Here is a 23,173-nt window from a genome sequence, read left to right on the forward strand (position 1 = left end):
ATCCCTGCTGGAAATGAGACATCAATGACGTCATCAGCCCTGCACCATTTAATAGGGTCGGGAAACATGCAGGCCTGTCTTAATAGGCGCCATTAACTGAAAGTCGCTTTGAGGAGCGGGATGATAAGTTCTGACCCGCCATGCGGCGCACACGCACCCAACCCGCCGAAGTAAGGAAAATTCATGCCCAAGTGTCCCGCTGCGGAGAGGACACCTAATTAACATATTTAAATTGGGCTCTCACAGTGTAATTGGGACCTGATTTAAAATTTATTGTTGCTGTGTGGGTTTCCCAGCATCAGGAAACTCAGCAGCGAAGGGGAGGCAGGAGCTGGCGGCTCCACAAGGTAAATGTCCCTTTCAGCGATCCTTGTGGGTCTGGAAGAGCAGGTGATCCCCCCAGGCCCTTTAAGGAAACCTTCGGCCTCCCTTCCCCAGCCTCGATTGCAGGCCTCTCCAACATCCCGATTCTCGGGGACGGTCCCCGGCTGTGGTTTCCCCCTCTGGTGTTCCTTCCTGCCCACCAGCCAAAGCTAAAAACATTTACTGCGATCCTGCCATTGAGTTCATCAGGATTTCCGTGGCCTCTGTCTTGTCAAGTTCTTTTGCCGTTTTTGGCTTCACCTGCACTCTTCCTGTAAATATTGGGGCCATGGCCTTAATTTAACTCTTGAGGGGTAAAGCCTCCATTTACAAGGTCCCTCAGTTTCTACCCACCTATCCATTCAGTCAACAGAGAGTGAACTGATGGGGTAAATTTTAACTTGTGGACAGCCAATCGGTGGAGTAAGCCAGTCGCCTGATCGTTCCTGCCAGAGGATTGATTTGCAGCTGACATTCAGCGTGAACCTAATGGTGGCCACAAACCGCACACCGAAACTAATGTGCAAAAAGACCACAAAAAATTTGGCCTCTTGCATCATCAGAACGCGACCAGCCTGCTCGTTTGCTTGTCACTGCCAAGTGAAGAGCTCGAAACTTGGCCAGTGGAGACACCAGCACAGGGCTCACGCTGGGTATGGGGTGGGAGGTGGGAATGGGGGTGAGCGGTGGCTGGCAGCAGCCTACACTTTTAATGTGGAATCAGGAGGAGCACTCGTGCTCGTCCTGGCTCCAAGTGACCCTCCTGGTTCCACATTTCGTTATCATTTCGGTCTTTTTAAAGACCACTGGTTTGGCTGCTTTTCACCTGAGAAAACTGATGGCAGCGCGCACAGCGCACACTGTAGTCGGTCAGGAACCAGTTTTGTTAAGGGGCCTGAACGCCATACAGGCAGGCATCCTGTTCGACTACATGGCGCCCTAACCAAGAATGCATGCGGTGCATACCCACTGCAGCAACTCACAAGTTACACACCATCCTGATGCCAGTGTTGTAGCTGTACTAGAACAGCTTGGCTATAAGCGCTGCTAGTTCTAGAGCACAAGTCTTCAGCAGTACAGCCTGGATGTTGTCAGGGCCCATAGCCTTTGCTGTATCTGGTACTCACAACTGTTTCATGTGGAGTGCATTGATTGGCTGAAGACTGGCATCTGTGATGGTGGGGACCTGAACGGAAGGCCAAGATGGACTCCCAATGGCTCCGCCATCATTGAGGATGGGGATGTTCATGGAGCCTCCTCCTCCTGTTAATTGTTTAATTGTCCACCACCATTCACGGCTGACTATGGCAGGACTGCAGAGCTTTGATCTGATCCATTAGTTGTGGGATCGTTTAGCTTTGTCTATAGCATGCTGCTTCCATTGTTTAGCATGCATGTAGTCCTGTGTTGCAGCTTCACCAGGTTGGCACACTTACAGATTCCAGGACAGGTTGCATCAACAGGGCTTACTATGCCAAATTCTCCGGTCTTTGCTCCCCAGACAATTGGATCCATTTTCATGTGCATTTTTTGCACCTTTAAACTATTAGATGTGAAAATCAAAGCTAACTTGATTTCCAACCACCTTTTATTGGTGCTTGAAGTTAGATCATAAGCTTATGTACTCTCTTTTTGCGACTTTGCATTCCTGTGAATTAAAATTCCTTGCATAGAAAGCCACAATCTTGAAGGCGCTGAGCTCAGCAACAGATGCATTGGTGACCTTAACACTAATGGTCGACCAGCCATACTTGATAATTTCTCCGGCTGTTCTTAGACCTCCTCCAAAATAGATTCAGAAGATGGTATCAGAATTGAGATAATTGACAATTCCTCCTTATTGTGATCCTTCGCATAAATTTAAGGTTTCGTTATGTTGAAGCCGTGACAGCCATGGCTCAGTTGGTAGCACTCTCGCCTGTGAGTCAAAAGGTTGCAGCTTCAAGTCCCACTGCAGAGACTTGAGCACAAAAATCTAGGCTGCTACTCCAGTGAAGTACTGAGGGAGTGCTGCACTGTTGGAGGTGCTGTTTTTCAGATGAAACGTTAAACCGCGGCCCCGCCTGCCCTCTCAGGTGGACGTAAAAGATCGCATGGCACTATTTTGAAGAAGAGCAGGGGAGTTCTCCCCAGTGTCCTGGGGCCAATGTTTATCCCTCAACCAAATCACTAAAACAGATTATCTGGTCATTATCACATTGCTGTTTGTGGGAGCTTGCTGAGCGCAAATTGGCTGCCGTGTTTCCTACATTACAACAGCGACCACACTTCAGAAGTACTTCATTGGCTGTAAAGCGCTTTGGGGCGTCCTGAGTTCATGAAAGGCGCTATAGACATGCAAGTCTTTCTTTTCTTTTTACTTTACACTAATCCTTTAAATTGTTTCAAAAACTAAAATAACAAAATATCCCAATTCTGTCCTATAGGCTTTTGATGATTCTTACACAGCAGACACTAGTTTTCAAAGCATTCATAGAAACATAGAAGATAGGAGCAGGAGCTGAAGAAATTCCTCCTCATCTCAGTCCTAAATGGCTTACCCCTTATCCTTAGACTGTGACCCCTGGTTCTGGACTCCCCGGCCATCGGGAACATCCTTCCTGCATCTAGTCTGTCTAGCCCTGTTAGAATTTTATAAGTTTCAATGAGATCCCCTCTCATTCTTCTAAACTCCAGCGAATATAAGCCCAATCGACCCAATCTCTCCTCATACGTCATTCCTGCCATCCCAGGTACCAGTCTGGTGAATCTTCGCTGCACTCCCTCCATGGCAAGAACATCCTTCCTCAGATAAGGCGACCAAAACTGCACACAATACTCAAGGTGTGGTCTCACCAAGGCCCTGTACAACTGCAGCATGACATCCTTGCTCCTGTACTCAAACCCTCTCGCTACGAAGGCCAACATACCATTTGCCTTCTTAACCGCCTGCTGCACCTGCATGCTTACCTTCAGCGACTGGTGCACAAGGACACCCAGGTCTCATTGCACTTCCCCTTCTCCCAATCTATTGCCGTTCAGATAATAATCTGCCTTCCTGTTTTTGCCACCAAAGTGGATAACCTCGCATTTATCCACATTATACCCAAACTGCCATGCATCTGCCCAATCACCCAACCTGTCCAAATCATACTTGAGTTTCTCTGCATCCTCCTCACAGCACACACGTTCACCCAGCTTTGTGTCGTCTGCAAACTTGGAGATATTACATCTAGTTCCTCCATCTAGATCATTAATATATATTGTGAATAGCTGGGGTCCTAGGACCGATCCCTGCGGTACCCCACTAGTCGCAGCCTGCCACTCGGAAAAAGACCCATTTATTCCAACTCTTTGCTTCCTGTCTGCCAACCAGTTCTCTATCCAAGTCAGTACCTTGCCCCCAATCCCATGTGCTTTAACTTTACACGCTAATCTCTTATGTGGGACCTTATCGAAAGCCGCCTGAAAGTCCAAATACACCACATCCACTGGTTCTCCCTTATCTATTCTACCAGTTACATCCTCAAAAAATTCCAGTAGATTAGTCAAGCATGATTTACCTTTTGTAAATCCATGTTGACCTTATCCGATCCTGTCACTGTTTTCCAAGTGCTTTGCTATTACATTCTCGCAGCTATGACATGGAAGATAAACATCCAAACTGAGTGAACTAAATACATTAGAGGTGCTGTCTAAATCTACCCATTGAGTCCTTTGAAGTGAAAGCTAGCTTTTAAGGACATATAAGAACAAGAGTAGACCATTCAACCTCTCGAGCCTGTTCCATCATTCAATTAGATCATGCCTGATCTGTACCTCAAACCATTTAACCACCTTTGTTCTGTTTCAAAAGCCAGTAATTATAATGTAAACTTATTATTTCTGTCACTCGAGTAAATAGGGATCTGTCTGGAGTGACGTTTACTAGGTCAGGCTTGAAACAAAGCCATTTGGAATTTTTGTTGGTTATGGGATGAAAGTAAGGCAGAACATAGAATCATAGAATGGTTACAGCACAGAAGGAGGCCATTCGGCCCGTCGAGCCCGTGCCGGCTCTCTGCAAGAGCACTTCAGCTAGTCCCACTCCCCTGCCCTTTCCCCGTAGCCTTGCAAATTTTTTTCCTTCAAGTACTTGTCCAATTTCCTTTTGAAAGCTACGATTGAATCTGCCTCCATCACCCTTTCAGACAGTGCATTCCAGATCATAACCACTCGCTACGTAAAAAAGTTTTCCTCATGTCACCTTTGGTTCTTCTGCCAATCACCTTAACTCTGTGTCCTCTGGTTCTCAATCCTTCTGCCAATGGGAACAGTTTCTCTCTATCTACTCTGTCTAGACCGCTCATGATTTTGAATACCTCTATCAAATCTCCTCTCAACCTTCTCTGCTCTAAGGAGAACAACCTCAGCTTCTCCAGTCTATCCAATTAACTGAAGTCCCTCATCCCTGGAATCTTTTCTTGTAAATCTTTTCTGCACCCTCTCTAAGGCCTTCACATCCTTCCTAAAGTGTGGTGCCCAGAATTGGACACAATACTCCAGTTGAGGCCGAACCAGTGTTTTCTAAAGGTTCATCATAACTTCCTTGCTTTTGTACTCTATGGGCTCGATTTTAACAGCCCTGAGGAGGCAGGTTTGGAGGCATGTCAGCTGCTAAAATCAGAAAAAATGGCTTCAGACACCCAACCCGCCTCCATCCCGACCCCACGCGAACTTTGTGAGTGCCTGTTCAGCTGCTCCCAAACTGACCTGACTCCAACTGGTAGTTAAGGCAGTTACGAGCCTGTTAACTGCTTTGATAATGCTATTTTGACAGAGGTTTCCCATTTTCGTGCCTCTGGCTCCTGTTTCCCATCGTGTCAGAAACAGTCCTGCAGCAAGGAGACGAGTTAGTGGAGGACATGATCTGTCGTCATTATTGGTGCAGAACTTTAAAAGTGCTCCTGTAACATGGCTGGCATTCAAATACAACAACTTCGTTGTTGGAGGTTTGGGATAAGATTTAGCAAATCTACTGACCGTGTGACTGGTCAAGCTGACACACATCTGCTGTTTGAACTGATTGGAATAATTTCAGGCCACTTTGAGTGTGCGCTTGCAAGCTTCTTGCCTGAACTGAAATCTATAACAACGGGATGGGAGCCATTTACATCCTCTCATCCTGGTCGTCAGATTCGGAGGAACAGCAGCGCGGCCTAGTGCTGCCGGATGAACAAGTAGCTCAGCACACAGCCTCCTTGGTGGAAGATGAAGAGGAAGATGAAGAGGACGAGGAGGAGGATGAGTAGGAGGACGGGGAGTGACGCCTTGCGGGGCTGGATGTGGCCAAATCCAGCAGCAGGTGATCACATTGCTGGCCATCAGGCAAGGGATGCACTCAGCCATGCCAGATTCGCGTAAGCTACGCTTCAACCACAGATGGTTGGCACATGAAGATGAATATAAGTCCGACATTCTCAAACCCCCAGGCATCATCTGTCCAATAAATGGTGGTTTGCGCTCAGTGTCACCACCAACATTCTACATGGAAATCGCCCTGAGTCCTCACTCTTGAACTTCCATTTCCCAGAACACAGAGGCCACACTCTAGGTAATCTCAGCAGATCATTAAACTTTTTCCACACTGAACCCATGTGTGTCTGCACACAGACCTCGAGCTCGCCTCCTCAGCAATTTGCAGCCAAGCTGCCTTGGTTTGCTGTGAAGGCCTCCTCCTTCTGTTTCCAGGGAAGAGGAGCTCCTGACGTCCTCTAAATCCCTCCACAAGTGCATGGAGACAGCCCTCATTGAACCTGGGTGCAGCCTTAGTTATTGGGGCTGCCGTTCCTGCAGCTCCAAGCACCTTTAAGAGAAAAAAGCATTAATATTACTAAGCAAATGATATGAACACATCTGGCATCTTTTTCATTTCATAGTCAGATAATAAATTGATATATAAAAAACTCTCACATATCTTTCTGGAATAATATGACCAGCAATTTCATTCATTAAATTTTGTTCAGAACAGATGCTGTCAACTCCCCTTTCTATATAATACAGCACCAATCCATCCCATTGATATTTTTCCCAAAGGGGACATGGCCCCTTTAAATTTTCATCCAAACAACGCGTCATGAGACGCGCGAAACTGACAGCCTCCAAGCAATTGCCTGGAGGGACCCGCACGTCGGCTGTAACGAGGCCAATCAAACCAAAATCGGAAGTGCTGGGAGGCGGCAGCCGGGAGTGGGTTGGAAAGCCTCCGAGCAGCGGACCCGCACTCAACCCGCCTCCATTAGTAAAATCGCGGCCTATGTCTCCATTTATGAAGCCCAGGATCCCGTATGCTTTTTTAACTGCTGTTGTTATCATTTGGAAAAGAACATTTGGAGAACTCCCCTGCTCTTCTTCAAATAGTGCATGGGATCTTTTGCGCCCATCTTAATGCGCAGATTTTAACGCGTCATCCCAAAAAAGGCACCTGCGTCAGTACTGCACTGAAGTGTATTGTACTTAGAGGCAACAAACTGGATGGGCCTTTTCTCGTTCCATATTCTTACCTTCACGCCCAACATGTTTGATCACTGAAATGTTCTTTGATGTTTCCAATAAAATAATGCGCAACCATTTAATTTTGTCCATGTATACATTTGATATAAAAAATGTGTGCATTGTAACATTGCTAGGGGATAAGTAAATACTTTAGGACATGGAATGCGAAGGTAAATGTTACACTTTAAACATTTAAACAAACGGTCATTAAAACTCACCTTAAGATGATGGAATCAATTAGGCCAGAGGAGCTGCAGAAGCACCAGGTCTGTCTCTATCTGCAGTTCCTTCCAAAGAAAAAGATTTGGATGCTTATTGCAGAGATTAAAATGAGCAAAAGGGTTACTTGTTTTCTGCAGTTGGTTTATCTTAATTGAACAAGTAGTTGCTTGAGTGATTATTACTGCATTGGAAGAGTAGAACTTCACAGATCTACAGGGAAAAATATTTGATAACAGAAATTCAGATCATGTTTCCATCTGATTTTAATCTGCACATGGAAAACCAGTGAAATTGGTGTCATCATTTATAGAAATTGTTTTAAGATGAGCATGCAGAATAATAGTCATAAGTAGACACTCTGGAGTAGATTTTGAAGCGGTCGCTGCACCCTGGGAGTCTGGGAACGTGGAGGCCCAGCCAATCTTAATTGCCAGACCTCATTACCATAACTTTCACCGGCGTCCCGCCCAAACACGGTCAGATGTGGCCAGCGGGCAGGAGTGGATGATCGCAGGCAGGAGACCACAGCTGAGAACCTGCGGGTTTGGTCTCTGGCATTCATGTACGTGGGAAGAGGGGTCATCGGGAGGTTGAAGGTGATCGGGGCAGCTAGGACCTGAGCAAACAGGGTATCTCCTTAAAGAATGAGAGTTAAGGATTGGGAAATTAACAGTGAAAAGACAAAGAAGGAAGTGTAAATTAGAGAACATACATAAGAACATAAGAAAAAGGAGCAGGAGTAGGCCATTCGGCCCTTCGAGCCTGCTCCGCCATTCAATATGATCATGGCTGATCCTCTATCTCAATACCATATTTCTGCTCTCTCCCCATACCCCTTGATGCCTTTTGTGTCTAGAAATCTATCCATCTCCTCCTTAAATATATTCAGTGACTTGGCCGCCACAGCCTTCTATAGTAGAGAATTCCATAGGTTCACCACCCTCTGAGTGAAGAAATTTCTCCTCATCTCTGTCTTAAATGGCCAACCCCTTATTCTGAGACTGTGACCCCTGGTTCTAGATTCCCCAGCTAGGGGAAACATTTTCTCAGCATTAACCCTGTCAAGCATATAAAGAATTTTATATGTTTCAATTAGATCACCTCTCATTCTTCTAAACTCTTGGAAATATAGGCCTATTCTACTCAATCTCCTCTTAGGGCAATCCCCTCATCCCAGGAACCAGCTTAGTTAACCTCCGTTGCACTCACTCTAAGGCAAGTATGTCTTTCCTTAGGTAAGGAGACCAGAACTGATGAAATAACTCTGTGTTCTGGCATTTGTATTGTTGTTGTTGTTGTACTTGTTAATGTCTGGAATGTTCCACCGGTGTAACCACTAATGCTCCTCCCTAGCCCCGCCCCTCTTCTGGAATGTTCTACCAAGGGCTGGGTCGGTGATGAATGATGGTTGCCCTGTGTTAACTTGATGCCATGTTCTTACTTAATAAAAGCCTTTAGTTTTAAGCTTTAACCTCATGGATTCAGGCAGTTATTTGGCACATCAATTTTATTAAGTAACAACTTTTGGAAGATGGATCGATTTTTGAAACCAGAGCGTCTGGATATCGATCCCCATTCAGCAGACGCGTCGAAATTTACGCATTGGCTTCGATGTTTTGAACACTTCATCGCATCGGTCGATTCGACGGTTAACAAGTTGGGTCTTCTAACCAACTTGGTAAGTCATCAAACTTACTCGATAATTGAAGATATTAGTACATATGAAGAGGCCCTCGCAGCCCTTAAGGCCCAGTACCTTAAGTCGGTTAACGAAGTATACGCCAGGTATCTTTTGTCTACTCGCAGGCAATTATCCGAGGAATCTCTGGACGATTTCCTGCAGGACCTTAAGGCTTTGGCTAAGGATTGCAACTACAAGGCTGTCTCTGCCATAGTGTATCAGGAAGAAGCCATCCGTGATTCTTTCATATCTGGCCTCCGATCTAATTATATTAGACAGAGACTCCTCGAGAACGACTCGTTAGTTTTAAAAACGGTCGTCGCTACTGCTCGATCGTTAGATGTAGCCCAGAAGAATTTAGAAGTGTATGCATCAGCCCATGCGTCTCTCTCAGCCTCGTGTGTTCCGAGTATGGAGGCATCCATAACACCAATGGAGCCTCCACTTAATCCTATTGTTGCGGCTGTACCCCATGGGTCTAAGTGTTATTTTTGTGGCCAATCTAAACACCCCAGGCAAAGATGCCCAGCCAAAGAGGCTACCTGTTTTAAATGTAAGAAACGGGGACATTTTAGTAAAGTGTGTAAGGGTAATCCTGTACCGGATGTCTTCTCTGCTGCCGCCCATCGTTTTACTCTAGCCTCGGCTACGGTTGACCAGACCATACCGTGTTCCTAGTCGAAATCTATGATGGACATCAAGATTAATGGTCGTCCTACTGGGTGTTTGATAGACTGTGGCAGTACTGAAAGTTTTATACACCCCAACCTTGTTAACTCCTGTTCATTGAAGGTATATCCTACTCGAAGTGAAATTGTGATGGCGTCCAAGTCCCTTACTTCGGAGGTAACTGGATATTATAAAGTCGCATTGACCGTTAAGGATACGGAGTATAAGGACTTTAAACTCCTCATATTACCTCAGTTGTGTGTGAACTTAATTTTAGGCTTGGACTTCCAGTGTCAGCATGAGAGCGTCACCCTTAAGTATGGTGGATCTCAGCCTCCACTCACAGTCTGCGGCCTTTCTGCTTCAAAAGTAAGTCCGCCTTCTTTGTTCGCGAACCTTGCTCCTAATTGTAGACCTATAGCGACTAAGAGTCGACGGTATAGTTCAGAAGATAAAACATTTATAAAAGAGGAAGTGGAAAGGCTTCAACGGGAGGGAATCATCGAACACAGTAATAGCCCGTGGCGTGCCCAGGTGGTGGTGGTTAAAACTAATGAAAAGAAAAGACTTGTGGTCGATTATAGCCAGACTATAAACTTGTATACCCAATTGGGCGCCTATCCTTTGCCTCGTATTTCTGAGATGGTGAACCAGATAGCTCAGCACCGCGTGTTCTCCACCATTGATTTAAAGTCTGCCTACCATCAACTCCCCATTAAAATAGAAGACCGACCTTATACGGCCTTCGAAGCTAATGGGTGCCTGTACCAATTCCTTAGGGTGCCCTTTGGAGTGACGAATGGGGTATCCGTCTTCCAACGGGAGATGGATCGTATGGTGGATGAATACGCATTGGAAGCAACATTACCGTACCTGGACAATGTTACTATCTGTGGGCGCGACCAACGGGAGCATGATCAAAATCTCGCGAAGTTCCTAGAGACTGCAAAGAGGTTAAACCTGACCTACAACGAAAACAAGTGTACCTTCAATACTACACGTTTGTGTATTCTTCGTTGCGTTGTGGAGAATGGGGTAATCGGGCCAGATCCTGAAAAATTACGCCCACTTAAGGAATTACCTTTACCTCACACTGTAAAAGCTTTAAGAAGGTGTCTGGGATTCTTCTCGTACTATGCCCAGTGGGTGACTAACTACTCAGATAAAGTCCGACCTCTTATTAAGTCGACGTCTTTTCCGCTATCGGCGGAAGCTCAGGAGGCTTTCCTTAATATCAAACGGGACATTGAGAAGGCAGTGGTATGTGCTGTGGATGAGAAGATCCCTTTTCAAGTGGAAAGTGATGCATCTGATTTTGCGTTGGCAGCAACTCTTAACCAAGCTGGTAGACCAGTAGCTTTCTTTTCTCGTACATTGGAAGGACCAGAAGTTCGACATTCTTCAGTGGAAAAGGAGGCACAGGCGATTATCGAAGCAGTCAGGTATTGGAGACATTATCTCGCTGGCCAACGTTTTACGCTCATTACTGACCAGCGGTCCGTGGCCTTTATGTTCAACACTAAGCAGAGAGGCAAGATCAAAAATGATAAGATTTTAAGATGGCGAATAGAACTGTCAACATATGACTATGATATTCAGTACAGGCCTGGAGTATTCAATGAGCCATCGGATGCTTTGTCACGAGGAGTATGTGCTAGTCTAGGTATAGATAAGCTTCAAAGTCTCCACGACGCACTCTGCCACCCTGGGGTTACCAGAATGAACCACTTCATTAAGTCCCACAATCTACCCTACTCTATTGAGGAGGTCCGGACAATGACCAGAACCTGTTGTGTTTGTGCTGAATGCAAACCCCGCTTCTATAAGCCATCCGAGCCAGCTCATCTTATTAAAGCAACTCGACCATTTGAGCATTTGAGTCTTGATTTTAAAGGTCCCCTTCCATCGAGCGACCGTAATGTCTATTTTCTTAATATTATAGACGAGTACTCTCGGCTCCCTTTTGTTATCCCCAATCTGGATGTGACTAGTGCTGTTGTAATTAAATGCCTCTGCCAACTGTTTTCCTTGTTTGGCATGCCTAACTATATACATAGTGATAGGGGTTCTTTATGAGCGAAGAATTGCGACAGTTTTTGCTATCGAAAGGGATTGCAACGAGTAGAACTACCAGTTATAACCCTCGTGGTAATGGGCAGGTCGAGAAAGAAAATGCGACAGTGTGGAAGGCTATCGTACTGTCTCTGAAGTCGCGAGGCCTGCCGACCTCTCGCTGGCAGGATGTCCTGCCAGACGTGCTGCATTCCATAAGGTCTCTTGTGTACAGCGACGAATGCCACCCCTCAAGAAAGATGTTTAGTTTTCCAAGAAAAGCTACTAATGGAGTAATGTTACCCACATGGTTGACAACCACGGGCCCTGTGTTGTTGTGCAGACATGTGAGAGGCCACAAGACTGATCCACTGGTGGAGGAAGTACAACTCCTCCATGCTAATCCCCAGTATGCGTATATTCAATATCCGGATGGGCGAGAGGATACAGTCTCTATTAAAGATCTTGCACCTGCTGGAGCTCGAAAAGAGTTTGACTCTGAGAGTAGAGTTTTCAATCGTGGTATTGGACCTTCAGAGACACAAACCCTCAGTGTGGAAAATACTGATGATTCTGGGAATTCGAATGAACCGGAGTTAGTACTCCGGGAGGAGCCTCAGCAAGAGTTACGTCGTTCCCAGAGGATTATTAGACCTCCTGACAGACTGAATCTATAGCAGGGGGTGAATGTGATGAAATAACTCTGTGTTCTGGCATTTGTATTGTTGTTGTTGTACTTGATAATGTCTGGAATGTCCCACCGGTGTAACCACGAATGCTCCTCCCTAGCCCCGCCCCTCTTCTGGAATGTTCTACCAAGGGCTGGGTCGGTGATGAATGATGGTTGCCCTGTGTTAACCTGATGCCATGTTCTTACTTAATAAAAGCCTTTAGTTTTAAGCTTTAACCTCATGGATTCAGGCAGTTATTTGGCACATCAACAGTACTCCAGGTGTGGCCTCACCAATGCCTGGTATAATTGTAGTAAGACTTCTTTACTCTTATACTCTAATCCTTTTGTAACAATAGCTAACATATTATTTGCTTTCCTAATTGCTTGCTGTACCTACGTGTTAACTTTCTGTGATTCATGTACAAGGACACCCAGGTCCCTCTGAATGCCAACATTTCCCAGTCTCTCACCATTCAAAAAATATTCTGCTTTTTTGTTTTTCCTACCAAAGTGGATAACTTCACACTTCCCCACATTGTATTCCATTTGCCGTGTTCTTGCCCACTCAGTCAATCTGTCTATATCTCTCTGCAGCCTCTTTGCATCCTCCTCATAGCTTACTTTCCCACCTAACTTTGTATCATCAGCAAACTTGGATACGTTACACTCGGTCCCTTCATCTAAGTTGTTAATATAGATTGTGAATAGCTGAGGCCCAAGCACTGATCCTTCCAGTAACCCGCTAGTTGCAGCCTGCCAACCTGAAAAAGTCCTGTTTATTCCTACTCTCTGTTTTCTGTCCATTAACCAATCCTCAATCCATGCTAATATAGTACACCCAATACCATGAGTCCTAATTTTGTGTAATAACCTCTTGTGTGGCACCTTATCAAAGGCTTTTTGAAAATCCAAATACACCACATCCACTGGTTCCCCCTTATCCATCCTACAAGTTACATCTTCAAAAAACTCAACAGATTTGTCAAACACGATTTACCTTTCATAAAACCATGTTGACTCTGCCTAATCATATTATGATTTTCTAAGTGCCCTATTACCATGTCCTGAATAATAGATTCTAGCATTTTGCCTACTACTGATGTCAGGCTGACTGGCCTATAGTTCCCCTTTTTTTCTCTTCCCCCTTTCTTAAATAGCGGGGTTCTGTTTGCTACCTTCCAATCCTTGGGGACTGTTCTAGAATCTAGAGAGTTCTGGAAGATTAATACCAGTGCAACCACTATTTCTGCAGCTACCTCTTTTAAAACCCTAGGATGCAGGTCGTCAGGTCCAGGGGATTTGTCGCCACTTAGTCCCATTAATTTCTCCAGTACTATGTCTTTACTTATACTTATTACTTTAAGTTCCTCAATCTCAATAGATCCTTGATTCCCCATTATTTCCAGAATGTTTTTTGTGTCTTCTACCGTGAAGACAGATACAAATGCCTGAATTTTACCGGCGCTCAGAGTGCAAGTTTTGATTCGGGTCTCCTGTCAAAATCACAAAGTTTGACAGCGGGTCGGTATCCCACTGTAAAACCACCTCCTTGTCAGTTTCCCAAGTGTCTGACCTGTCATCCCTGAACAGACCCGACACCAAGTGGCGGGTCAGCCAATTTAGATACTTAAAAGCTTGTTAAAAGTTAGTTAAGAACCATTTTCCCATGTACTTACTGTGGTAAACCACTGTTTGTATTCCACTGTGTACATGCCTGGACATGCCTCGGCTGATTCCTCCCACAAGTCCTAGTATAAAGGTGACTGCTCCCCAGCCCTTTGTATTTCTGGACCGGTCGACCACTCGAGGCAGACCTTCATTCTTTTGTTAATAAAAGCCTTTAGTTACTCTCTTAACTCTCAGTCTTTTATGAGTAATTGATAGCGCATCAATTTTATTAACAAAATTTTTATAATGGAGAAGATCCTCACACCAGCATGCCTGGACTTAGATCATCGGGAGGCGGACTCATCCACCAAGTTTACTCACTGGCTTAAGTGTTTCGAAAAATTCCTGACCGCCTCCGCAGCAATCAAATCGGACGAGGACAAACTGGATGTCCTGACCTCCAAAGTGAACCACCGAGTGTACTTGGTCATCCAAGACGCGACCTCGTACGCGGACGCTATCAAGCTCCTCAAGGACCAGTACACGCGCCCAGTGAACGAAGTGTACGCCAGGCACCTTCTGGGGAGTCGTAAACAACAACCTGGGGAATCGACCGTGGAATACCTTCAGGCACTGTCTGTGCTTGGCCGGGCCTGTGGTTGTAAGGATGTAAAGGCCGCCGTGTACACAGAGGAACTTATCCAGGACGCTTTTGTAGCGGGCCACAGATCCAATTACACCCGACAGCGACTGTTGGAGCAGAGTGACCTCGACCTCAACAAGGCCTCTGAACTCGCACTATCACTGGATGCAGCCTACCGGGGCATGGATGCCTACTCCTCTGCACCGTGGACGCCGCGGGGAATGACAGCCTGGGACACGGTAGGACCGCCTCATAGCGCCGTGCCACCCCAGCCACACCCCAGCAACGGCCCAACTACCGCAGCAGTGTCCCAAGGCCAGACAGCAGTGCCCCAAGGCCAGAAATGCTACTTCTGTGGCCAGGCAAAACACCCCAGAGCGCGCTGCCCGGCGAAAAACACGATCTGCTCGGGCTGCGGGAAGAAGGGACACTACGCTAATGTCTGCAGGGCCAAAGCCACCCCGAACCCCAGCAGCGCCGCGTGTGGGCCATGCGGGCCGCCATCTTGGGCCTCCCCGGCCATGTGCGAACCACCGGTACAGCAGCCATTTTGGACGCCTCCAGCCACATAGGGATCATGGATGCCGCCATCTTGGACGCCAGCCAGAACGCAGCAGGCCCCCAACACCGCCTCATCTGATACCCGCAGCGACACACCGACCCCTACGCTGGCATCCGTTACACTGGACCAAGCGAGACCGCACCAGCTGGCCAGTTCCACAATGGACATTAAGGTAAATGGCCACGATACAATCTGCCTTTTTGACTCTGGGAGCACGGAGAGCTTCATCCACCCCGACACGGTGCGGCGTTGCTCTCTCCCAGTCCTGCCTGCGCACCAGCGGATTTCTATGGCCTCCGAGTCCCAGTCGGCGGACATCGGCGGCTACTGCGTAGTGACACTCGTAGTAGACGGGACCGTGTACGATCATTTTAAACTTCTGGTCCTGCCCGACCTCTGCGCTGCCGTCCTGCTGGGGTTAGATTTTCAGTGCCACCTTAAAAGTGTTACGATGGCGTCCGGTGGACCCCTACCCCCACTCACAGTCCGCAGCCAGCAGCTCCCAAATTGCCCGCCGCGCACCAGGTGCAACCTCTCCACACTCAGAGTCACCCCCCCCCCCCCACTGTTTGCTAACCTCACCCCCGACTGTAAGCCCATCGCCACAAAGAGCAGGCGATACAGTGCCGGGGACAGGGTTTTCATTAAAACCGAAGTGGAGCGGCTCCTGAAGGAAGGGATTATTGAGGGCAGCACCAGCCCCTGGCGAGCCCAGGTTGTGGTCGTTAAGACCGGCGAGAAGCAGCGCCTGGTCATCGACTACAGCCAGACAATAAATCGCTACACCCTGCTGGACACCTACCCACTCCCCCGCATAGCTGATATGGTCAACCAGATCGCGCAGTACCACGTCTTCTCGACCATTGACCTGAAATCAGCGTACCACCAGCTCCCTATCCGCCCTGAGGACCACCAGTATACTGCCTTTGAGGCAAACGGCCGCCTCTACCACTTCCTTAGGGTTCCCTTTGGCGTCACCAACGGGGTCTCCGTCTTCCAAAGGGAGATGGACCGGATGGTAGATCAAAATGCGTTGCAGGCCACTTTCCCATATCTGGACAATGTGACCATCTGCGGCCGTGACTTGCAGGACCATGACGCAAACCTCGAAAAATTCCTCCGCACCGCCCAACTCCTGAACCTGACATATAACAAGGAGAAGTGCATATTCCACACAAACCGCCTCGCCATCCTTGGCTGTGTTGTGGAACACGGAGTCATCGGCCCCGACCCCGACCGGATGCGTCCCCTTATGGAACTCCCACTGCCTCAAGGCCCTGAAGAGGTGCCTAGGGTTTTTCTCCTATTATGCCCAGTGGGTCCCCTACTATGCGGACAAGGCCCATCCGCTGATCAAGTCCACCTCTTTTCCCTTGACGGCAGAGGCCCGCTTAGCCTTCCACTGTATCAAGGAAGACATTGCCAAAGCCACCATGCACGCAGTGGACGAATCCATCCCCTTCCAGGTGGAACGCGACGCGTCCGACTTTGCCCTGGCCGCTACCCTCAATCAGGCGGGGAGACCCGTGGCCTTCTTTTCACGAACCCTCCAAGGCCCGGAGACCAGACACTCCGCCGTTGAGAAGGAGGCCCAGGCGATTGTGGAGGCTGTGCGTCATTGGAGGCACTACCTGGCCGGAAAACGATTTACCCTGCTCACTGACCAACGTTCAGTTGCTTTCATGTTTAACAACAAGCAGAGGGGCAAAATCAAAAATGACAAGATCTTGAGGTGGAGAATCGAACTTTCCACCTACAATTATGAGATTTTGTACCGGCCCGGGAAGCTCAATGAACCCCCGGATGCGCTATCGCGTGGCACCTGCGCCAGCGCGCAGATCGATAGACTGCGGGCCCTCCACAATGACCTCTGCCACCCGGGGGTTACCAGGTTCTTCCACTTCATCAAGGCCCGCAACCTGTCTTACTCTATTGAGGAGGTCAGGACCATGACCAGGAACTGCCAAGTCTGCGCTGAGTGCAAACCGCACTTTTATAGACTAGACAGGGCCCACCTGATAAAAGCCACTCGCCCCTTCGAGCGCCTGAGCGTTGATTTTAAAGGGCCTCTCCCCTCCTCCGACCGCAATGTGTATTTCCTCAATATTATTGATGAGTACTCCCGTTTCCCGTTCGCCATCCCCTGCCCAGACATGACCAGTGCCACGGTCATTAAATGTCTGAACAACCTCTTCACCCTGTTCGGTTTCCCCAGCTATATCCATAGCGACCGGGGCTCATCGTTTATGAGCGACGAACTCCGCCAGTACCTGCTCGCTAGGGTTATTGCCAAAAGCAGGACCACCAGTTACAACCCCCGGGGGAACGGACAGGTGGAAAGAGAAAATGCGACAGTTTGGAAGGCCGCCCTGCTAGCCTTAAAGTCTAGGGGCCTTCCAACCTCCCGCTGGCAGGATGTGCTCCCCGATGCACTCCACTCTATTCGGTCACTGCTCTGCACTGCCACTAACGCCACCCCTCATGAGAAAATGTTTGTCTTCCCAAGGAAGTCCACATCGGGGACATCGCTACTGCCATGGCTGACGTCCCCAGGGCCGGTCCTACTGAGAAGGCACGTGAGGACCCATAAAACGGACCCCCTGGTCGAGAGGGTCGACCTCCTCCACGCCAACCCCCAGTATGCTTACATTGCATACCCGGACGGGCGGGAGGACACAGTCTCCATAAGAGACCTTGCACCCTCGGGGGCCGCAGTAACCCACTACTCACTACCACCCCCCCCCCCCCACGATCCGATATCCAGCCCCAGCAGACGGCAGGCCTGGGCCCCGCGACCCGCTCGACATCTACGAGGACGACACGCCTGTGCCACAGCCCACGCAGGACTCGACGCCGGAAGCTCCACTACCCCTGCCGTCGCCACGCCGATCACAGCGGCAGACAAGACCTCCGGAGAGACTCCAATACACTAACTTTTAATACACTTCACCCCGCCGGACTCAATTTTAAACAAGGGGTGAATGTGGTAAACCACTGTTTTTATTCCACTGTGTACATGCCTGGACATGCCTTGGCTGACTCCTCCCACAAGTCCTAGTATAAAGGTGACTGCTCCCCAGCCCTTTGTATTTCTGGACCGGTCGACCACTCGAGGCAGACCTTCATTCTTTTGTTAATAAAAGCCTTTAGTTACTCTCTTAACTCTCAGTCTTTTATGAGTAATTGATAGCGCATCACTTACCATTTTACTAGGTTTTTAACGAGGTTCCAGGAGAGCGGGTATCAAGTGAGGTAAGTAGGTTGGGTGTTGTGTCAGCATCATAGGTCTTCACTTTCCAAGGTTAGAAGCTGTTGCTTACTGCATTTGGAAGACAGATTGACCTTTATGCAGCTAGCAGGTGTTTGGTGCAAACTCTGTATCCAGTGTCACCTCATTGGAACAACCTCTCTCACCATTGACAGATGGCTTCTGTCATCTCAACTTCACCTGCCATCTATTCCATCAGCATCGGTGCCCTTGAAAATATCTCACCTTGGTCCTCAGAATCCCAATACGATCAGACCCAACACCAGCATCACCGGGCACACCAGCAGCACCAACATCCACACCAACCTTCTCCGCAATCAACTGATGCTGCACAGGACACAAGGCATCATCACCTGTGCACATTGCTGCCTGGGACACCAGCGATGGCCTCACCGTGTCCAGATTTACTTCACTTAACACTGTACACCCTGGCTGCCACATGATGCACCAGGTTGGCATGACCCCACACCAGCACCATAAAGCATCCCTACAATGTCCAAGCCATTCCTTTCACATTCATCACCATTGGTGAGGGTGGGGGACGTTACATCTCACCATTCACTGGAACTCACTAACACACTTCCAAAGGTGCACATAAATCTGTCCCAAGAAGGCAAATTGTTGAAAATAAAGATTTCAATGCTTGACAACACAAACTTTACGCAAACATTGGTTAAGGGACACAAGTGCATACCCTTGTGTGTTAGTTTGAATGACTGGACAAGGATGAGGGTGAGTGTGAGGGGTGGCTAGTGAGAAGGGGAAGTGATAACGTAGTTAGAGACGGATGGGTGGAGTTGCAAGGTAAGTTGGTGTGAGTAAGGATGTGCAGGAGTAGGGTAGGGAAGACAGCGTGATGGGGATGTGATGAGAAGCACAGGAGGATGAGGTTGAGTGTGGCTTTGCAGTAACACTTCGTGATCTACTGTGATCATTGAAAGGTTTGCGCCACTGCAGCCAAGTCCTCCTGACAACATCCCTGCTTGTGCCCTCCTGTGCAATGTGCAACCAGACTGCGTTGGTGTCCTAGGGAGGTGTCTTCCGCCCATGCGTGCTGTGACTCCCTCAAGAGATACAGGGGGAATGTGAGGAAAAACTTTTTTATGCAGCGAGTGGTGAGGACCTGGAACTCGCTGCCGATGGAAGTGGTGGAAGCGAACACGGTCAATGTTTTCAAGGGGAGACTGGATAGGCACTTAAGGGAAATAAACTTGCAGGGCTACGGGATAGAGCGGGGGAATGGGACTGACTGGATTGCTCTACAGAGAGCTGGCACGGACTGGATGGGCCGAATGGCCTCCTTCTGTGCCGTTATGACTCTATGACTATATGTATAAAACACAGTGCAAGCCAATATCAAATTCCAAAGTAAGCGCCCAGTATGAAGCACATGACATCAATTCAATTAAGTTGTAAAATACATGCTAAATGCTATTACCAACTCATTCTCTTCATTTTCCACTCACTGATCAGGTCATTGAGCTTGATTTCTTCCCACTACGACCTCAACAATTTTTTTTTGTAAAATATATTCTATGTTGCTAAAGATTACACAATGATTTGTTTCAAATTGCGATATAGTTCACTGTCCAGATGTTCAGGATTAGTTTGAGAACCACTCTGCCTCAGATCGCTTGAAAAAGCCTCTGTTACAGACTTAACAGAGTCCTCAGCATCTGTTTCACAGAGAAGCAAATCACTATTGCAAAACGAGGTGTGATTCTGACTGATACGATAGTGCAGCATTACTTTAGAAAAAACAATGGCCTGGATTTCACTAACCTCGGAGGGTCCGGGGCGGGCGACGTCGGTGGCAGGTCCTGACCCTGCTGCTGGCTCCAGCCCCCTCTGTGAAATGAATTTCCCTGGATGGGGCTTGTTAAGCCCGCCCAGCGCGTTTCCCGGCCAATTGGAGGAAGCGGTTCTGGTTACGTCATTTGATGACGTGTCATCAGCCGGTTTTGTTAAAGGGACCGTGTCCAAATTTATTTTGACATTTGTGCTGTCAGTGTTCGACAGCATTGAGGTACTGCAAACACTGACAAGCACTGCACAGAGGTGCAGGGCTGCACCCAGGCTCTCTCTCATGACTCCCTCCGTATGCTTATGAAGGGAGTCACAGCACGCAGGGGTGTCCTCTTCCCTTCCCATTTGTGGAAGAAACCTCCCGAGGGGATCAACACAGCCTGGATGCACATTGCACAGGAAGGCACAAGCAGGGATATGATCAGGAGAGATGTGATCAGAGAGCCGGCACGGATTCGATGGGCCAAATGGCCTCCTTCTGTGCCTTTCTGACTATGGGCTGGTTTTTGTCAGCCCCGAGGAGGCGGGTATGGAGGCGGGACTGTCGATAAAGTTGCAGAATTTTGGGGCGGGTGGCAGACCCACCCCCAACCCACCTCCGTGCCCTCTTGCCAGGAGGCGGGAAGCCGTCCTGCCCCGGGTCCCGTCTCCTCAAGACGGGGAAGGGATTAAAGCCTAGCTCCGAAGTGCAGGCTTCCCGACCTCGGAGAACCTCGCCAGGGTGTAGGAGATGAGAAGGAGGTCTGCGGGGGTCGGAGAGGCCTGAAAGTGCGATGTAGAGGTGAGTGATGGGTGCAAGTGTGGAGTGGTAAGTATGTAAGGTGAGTGTAAAGTGTTACAAAATGTTCACTTACCTTTGTTTCTGCCTACAGCCTTTAGCCGCTGTGGAGCCGGAGTCCCGACATCTCCATTGTAGATTTCACAGACTGGCTGTTGGATCCTCCGATCCAATAGCCAGGTGATTTCTACAAAGTTGAAAGGTTTGATGAGTCTTAAACACAAGGACTCATCAAACTACACAGAATGTCGGTGTTTGACAGCTTCACAGAGCTGTCAAACGCTGCCAATTTCTTCTTTCAAAAAATCTTGACAGGTGTCACGTCATACGTTGACGTGCTCTGTCAGTGACTTCCCCCTAATTGGCCTGCTGAGCCCGCTGGCCGGGCTTAACAAGGTCAATCGGGAAAATACCGCTGGTTGGCCAGAAGCTGATGGAGGCGGGATTGAAAGCCGGCAAGCAGCAGTCCCGCCTCCAAAAGCTTCCTATTGACAAAATCCAGCCCTATGACTCTTCCCTAAAGGCCCCTTTACTGCAAGGTTAGTAATTAACCCTTTCCCATTGCACAATACCAGATCTAAAATAGCCTGTTTCATAGTCGATTCCTCAACATACTGATCTCGAAAACTATCTTGTATACATTCCATGAATTTGTCCTCCACACTATTACTGCAAATTTGGTTTGCCCAGTCTATATGTAGATTAAAGTCCCCCATGATTACTGTATTACCCTTGTTGCATGCACCTCTAATTTCTTGATTTATACTCTGCCCTACATTACAACTACTGTTTGGGGGTCTATAAACAACTCCCACCAATGTTTTCTGCCCTTTGCTGTTTCTTAGCTCCACCCAAACTGATTTTACTTCTTGATTTTCTTAGCTAAGATCCTTTCTCTCTACTGTCTTTACCCTATCCTTTATTGAGCAGGACCTCAAAGGTTGTAATCTCTGGATTACTCCCGGTGCCACGTGCTAGTGAGCATAGGAATCGGAGGATAGAGCAGATGAATGCGTGGCTAAAGAGTTGGTGCAGGAGGGAGGGCTTTAGTTTCCTGGATCACTGGGCCTGCTTCTGGGGACAGTGGGACTTGTACAAGTCGGACGGGTTGCACCTGAACCAGAACGGGACAAATATCCTTGCGGGGAGGTTTGCTAGCACTGTTCGGGGGGGTTTAAACTAAAATGGCAGGGGGTTGGGAACCTGAGCAGGGAGACAGAGGAAAGGGAAACAGGGATAAAAGCAAAAGATAGGAAGGAGAAAAACAAAAGTGGCAGTCAGAGAAATCAACGGTTTAAATCAAACGTGGCCACAGTAAATAATAATTCTAATAGGTCTAAGAGCGTTAAAAAAACAAGCCTGAAGGCTTTGTGTCTTAATGCGAGGAGCATTTGTAATAAGGTGGACAAATTGGCTGCGCAAATAGAGGTAAACAAATATGATTTGGTTGGGATTACAGAAACGTGGCTCAAGGATGGCCAAGACTGGGAACTCAACATCCAGGGGTATTCGATATTCAGGAAAGATAGGCAAAAAAGAAAGGGAGGTGGGGTAGCATTACTGGTTAAAGAAGGGATTAATACAATTGTAATGAAGGATATTAGCTCTGATGATGTGGAATCTGTGTGGGTAGAGTTGAGAAATACTAAGGGGAAAAAAACATTAGTGGGAGTGGTATATAGACCTCCAAACAGTAAGGTGGAGGTTGGGGATGGCAGTAAAAGGGAAATTAAAGAAGCGTGCAATAAGGGCACAGCAGTCATCATGGGTGACTTTAATCTACATATAGATTGGGCCAACCAAATTAGTAACAATATTGTGGAGGAGGAATTCCTGGAGTGTTTACGGGATGGTTTCCTGGACCAATATGCCGAGGAACCAACCAGAGATTAGGCCATCTTAGACTGGGTATTATGTAACGAGAAAGGATTAATTAGCAATCTTGTTGTACGAGGCCCCTTGGGTCGGAGCGATCATAATATGATCGAATTCTTCATTAAGATGGAGAATGAAGTAGTTGACTCAGAGACTGGGGTCCTCAATTTAAATAAAGGAAACTACGATGGTCTGAGGAGCGAGTTGGGTAGGATTGATTGGGGAATGGCACTCAAAGGGTTGACGGTGGATAGGCAATGGCAAACATTCAAAGACCGAATGGATGAGCTATAGAATTTGTTCATCCCAGTCTGGCATAAAAATAAAACAAAAAAGGTGACTCAACCGTGGCTAACAAGGGAAATTAGGGATAGCATAAGATCCAAGGAGAGGACATATAAATTGGCCAGAAAAAGCAATAATCCTGAGGATTGGGAGCAGCTTAGGATTCAACAAAGGA

This window comes from Somniosus microcephalus, chromosome 14 (assembly GCF_052327205.1).
Source record: "Somniosus microcephalus isolate GS21.2 chromosome 14, FLI_Smic_1.0, whole genome shotgun sequence".
NCBI lineage: Eukaryota > Metazoa > Chordata > Chondrichthyes > Squaliformes > Somniosidae > Somniosus > Somniosus microcephalus.